The sequence below is a fragment of the Triturus cristatus genome, chromosome 2_2 (assembly GCF_964204655.1).
Source record: "Triturus cristatus chromosome 2_2, aTriCri1.1, whole genome shotgun sequence".
Classification (NCBI taxonomy): Eukaryota; Metazoa; Chordata; class Amphibia; order Caudata; family Salamandridae; genus Triturus; species Triturus cristatus.
This window is the reverse complement of record NC_140582.1, coordinates 997,790,818-997,795,704: the sequence shown is the minus strand read 5'-3', so window position 1 is coordinate 997,795,704 and position 4,887 is coordinate 997,790,818. Positions and strand designations below refer to the sequence as shown.

Genomic DNA, 4,887 nt, shown 5'->3' with positions numbered 1-4,887 from the left:
ATCACTGTAGTATGTCGTCGTTGTTTCTTTCCGTGTATCACTTGAGAGGTGATCCTATCATAGCACCATAGAGCTTTTATGGCAGTAACACGAAGTGCGTTATTTTTCTATATTATAGTGAATTGACATTGGTTCGCGTTTAGGTATAATTAGAACACGCATGTAAATTCACATGGTTTTTGAGTAATTATTTATAGGTTGGTTTCTCGTTTATTTTCTTATTATTTTCTCGTTACACTTGAATGGATATCGTAATGTCGGGTACTTTCTATGATGGCGCCTAAGGACTAGTGTTTTAGAACCGTACGTTTTGCGTCAGTCCGTCGTTGTTGTCAATGACTAGAGTTGAGTTTGCGTGGTTAAAATCGCGAGTCCTGGGGGGAATCCTCACGAGCATTGAGGAAGCTGTTTCCTGAACGTCATCATTACGTTCTCAGGTACGGAGCATCACCGGCTACGATCGTTCTATTTTCTTCAACGAGATGCATTTGTTTACGTAGCTTACAGTGCCAGAGGGGTAATCTAATTGGCCATTTTGTTCTTCTTTTTTGTAGATATACGTTAAAATGGGTGCTTAAGAAGTAAGAACTTTGACTAGTATGAGTGCGGGCGGATTGTCCATTAGCACAATTGGTAGATTCTCACCCCTTACTTTTGGCAGATTCTGACGCCTTATCTTTGGTGGTTTGTGTTTCAGATTTTAAGTACGATAAACCTTTGAGAGGTAAGAGCTAGTAACCATAGCGCATTTTCAAACAACAGTGGTTTGTAAGTTCATGTTTGAGCACAATTAGGTGTTTGTCACACCAGCAGTGATATTTGGTCTTTTCAGTTTATTTTTCATTAGGAGTGCTGGTCTATGAAAGTTAGGACTGCCCACTGAAGGGAGGAATTTTTACCACATACAGAGATTTCACATTACTACATTTGGGAAACATTATTTAAACATGTACTACATTAACCACACTCGTCATGTAGATTTAAACATTTTAAAGTCATTATAAACAGTGTATTTCGAGCTTTCATATGGACAGACATTTAAAGTAAATTACTTTATTTTCATTTCAGAATTGCCCCTGAGGAAGGAACTATCATGTTCTGAAATGCATTGGGCATGAGCATCCATCAATGTATAATTTTGTATATGTACAAGCAGTGTTAAATCTTAAGTTTATGAGAAAAATGTATACCGCAAAGATTTTGTTTGAATAATGTCATGTATAAACGCATAAAAGCATATGCATTTTTGAATTGAAATTGAATTGCAAACAGCTAATAAATCAAGAACTTGTGAATGTAAGTATACATAGTGGTGTCTACACACCATGTGAATTGTGCGCAGCAAATACAGGTTTCCACACTTGTTATTAACTTGGCATTACCTTAAGCAACAGTTGACAGCTTTTGCTTGCTGCAGCACCATATTAAAATAAGGGAAAAATAGACAAACTCTAGGAGTGCACCCCCTACTCTATAAAAATTATACGGGGCATAGTATGAGGCATAACTTGTATCTGATCTGAAGAATAAAGCAGTGATCTTGAATTATATCCCTGGACTACATATCATTCTTTCAACTGTAACACTGGCGACGATTTTAAAGAACCTGCGTGCTACTTCTATGGAGAATGGACTTTTAAAACTAAAGGAACTTCAAGTAAGTGAAATTACAACACGTGAATTTGAAGAAACCTGGCACCCCTAATGCCCCACCAGTGACCCTGTCATCGGTCGCCCACAACTCAAGTGTGCCAGTTTCTGTTTGCCTGCCTGCTGACTTGGAAGAGTGACTGCCAGCTTCTGCTGCGTTGTCCCTGCATTGGCCCAGATTGTAAATCTTTGATTGAACTCTACATGGGCAGTGAATCGGCAGCGTGTGTTGTGCACCCAGCCACGCATGAATATTGTGAACCTTGACTGCAGTGTTGCTTAACAGTGTTTGGGCTTATCTCGAGGACATTCAGTATTCGGGGGCATATGTCGAGCCCCGGTGTTAACGGTTCATCTTTACTTAAACTATCCCAGTGTGTGGTGACCGGACCATTAGATTCAGTGATCAGGGGCAAAGCTTGGGCCCCGGAGTAATTGTGTCATGGTTATGCAATTAATGTGGCAACATATCTGTCTGGAAAAGCATTCCAGTCCCAACTGTTGTAATGAGCTGCCCTTCTGATGGTAATTAATTTCCGAGTAAGTGTGTGGGAAAAAAAAGGGAAATTAAACTGCCTTAATTGCTCTAACTTCGCTCCCACCGCATCATTTGAATTGCCTATGGCAGTTACCTGTGGAGCGAGCTTGGGTGCGAGTGCAGGCCACCTTTCTGTTCTTGGAGAGACCACCATCGCGTGCCTGACTGTGATGTCAATGATGTCTCTGTCCAGAGCTGCTAAAAGACGCTCTGCAGTGAGGACATGAGAGGAGCCATCCGGCACTCTTCACGCAGCGTGCCGCCATTTTACAATTGGCGGGTCTACACTTCTCACGTTGCTAACCATGGCTGGAAACGGAATAGTGCGGTGACATCAGATTAATAATGCTGCTCTACGTGAGAAAGTAATGAAGTGAAGAAGTGAACTCTTATGAAAAATGAGCAACGTGGTCATTGGATATGAGCGTTCTTTTCGATGCTGTTTGGATGGTGGTCTCGGGTGAGCAGTCACTCACCGGTCATTCGACTGTTTTGCTAACTTCTCGGATGTGACATCTATGTTTTTGACATAATGCATAATACCATACTTATGTACACTGTTATTAAGTTTATTGCTTTGTTTGCTTCCCATTGCACTGTTCTCTGTTGTGTTGAACGTGTTCAATGTGATTACACTGATAAGTGAATGTTGGATATGGTGGTGCTGTATCACTAGTTTTGTCCCTAGTCCTGTCGCTGCTCTTGGTTGTGGGTTGACATAGGTTCGCCATCCTGTAAGCAATGTGACCTGCAAGCGTCTGCAGTAGAATGGTTTGCCCTAGTCATGCCGCTGTTTTGTAGTTTCCCTAGTCCTGCAAGCGTTTGCAGTAGAGGGTTTGTCCCTAGTCCTGCCGCCATCCTTGGTTGTGGGTTGACAGAGGTTCGTCACCCTGTAGGCAATGTGTGTCTTTACCCCCTGTGGTTGTTATGAGAAAATATGTTTTCTCACTGTTTGGGAATATGAGAAGACTCCGAAGCTTCTCTGGATTTATCGTTGTTTTTGGTTGGGGTTTACATAGTACCCTGTGTTTTGGGGTTGTAAACTTACCCTTAGAGTGTTACGCCTTGGAGTTTAGGCGTCCACTTTGAAGAATACAACACTTTTGTGTTTCTCTCGTCTTTTCTAGATGGGATGAGGCTGTGGTGTTTGACGATGTTCTTGAAGATTGATGTTATTCTTGAAGCTTGATGTTATTCTTGAAGCTCTTGACTTTTCGTATGTGTGTATGTCCACCTCCGCACATTTATTTATTGTTAGTCATATTGCATGTGTGTATTATAATCTTGCATGCTTGTATTTTTACAATTTTGATGAGGGGGGATGTGTTATAATCTAGCAAGTGATTAATGCATCTTCTCTATTTTTGCCCTTTGCCTTGCTGCTCAGTCTATGTGATGTCTTTAGAATGTTGAGAATGCTTGTGTGGAAGAAGGAGTCAGTTGGTGTGGAAGGGCTGAGCGGCAAGGAGGCTGCTCCTGGTGGGGCATAGTATGAGGCATAGCTTGGATCTGATCTGAAGAATAAAGCAGTGATCTTGAGTTACATTCTGGACTACGTATCTTTCTTTCAACTGTAACACTACCCCTTAAGTTTTCTTAATGGCGTAAAAGGGCCGTCTCAAGCCACCGGCCATTCAGTTTCTGATAAAGTATCATAGAGTAAGGATCGCGAGTGCTTTACAGTAGGTGTAGAATGTGGAAGGTTGAGAGGCTGGGAACAGCAGAAAGGACGTGTGCTCAGGCATGGGGTAGAGACAGGGGTCAAGCCAGCTGAAGGGGGCCCGAGGGAATGGCAGACAGGGTAGTGTGCGGAGAAACATTTTTTGAGAAGACGTTTTCACTAGCTGCAAGGGATCGCACATAAAAGATTGCTTGCTTGGTCGAGGAAGGAAGAGTGGTCCTGGCAGTAGGTAACTGTAATTGTAGAGTGAGGACTCCGCTACGCCTTCCGTAAAGTTGTCGCCAGAATTGGGTGAGTAGAAGTCCTGGATTTCCACGGACAGTACTGGTTTTTCGTGGTCTGTCCTGGCAGTTTTAATTAAAACTAATAAATGTCCTGGTTTGGGGGAGAGGGACGGTGAACATGCACATTTGACTTGAAATACCGTCAGGGTTTTAAGGGGGATGAAAAAACTGGAGGGTCTCTCAAAGGGGCCTGGCCAATGTAATTAAGGGCGTGGCTTAAAAACACTTAAAATAAAAAACCTGTGCTTAGCATAGTGTGCTGCCAGACTTGTATTTTGCTGTTTCGGTCATTGCATCCAGATATGATACAACAAGTAACATCATACCTACAACAAGTCAGGACTATTGCCTTTGTCAATGTTTGTTAGTTGCATAAGATAAATTAGCAGCAACTATTGCTTGTATATAATGTTGAAAACGCTTCCACTTAAAGCCCTGGTGACACCACGACAATATTGCTGCTCCTGAGTTTCAAAAAGAGAAAGGAAATCCAGAGAGAAAATTACTCTCTTTAAAGGATTTCCCTTCCCTACAACGCTTACCTAGCATGACGTCATGCAGTAGCTGCTCCACTAGTGAGAAGTGAGCAGTGTACATCGATGTTCCTGCGGTCACAGCACGGACCGCCTGTGCCAGGGCACAAAACAGAGCCCTGCGTTAAGGGATTTCTTTTGCCTACAAAAATAACACTTTAAGGAAAAATGACACAACAGTCCAAGCCATCTGAACGCCCC

At 42.4% G+C, this 4,887-nt stretch overlaps 1 long non-coding RNA gene across 1 annotated transcript; it reads left to right on the top strand.

Annotated features, from left to right (window-relative positions):
* Positions 1-400: 400 nt before the first annotated feature.
* LOC146863052 (uncharacterized) lies at positions 401-3,632 on the top strand. Its single transcript, XR_014978549.1, has 4 exons — positions 401-437; positions 555-581; positions 698-724; positions 1,069-3,632. It is a non-coding gene; the product is annotated as an uncharacterized LOC146863052 (long non-coding RNA).
* Positions 3,633-4,887: the final 1,255 nt, after the last annotated feature.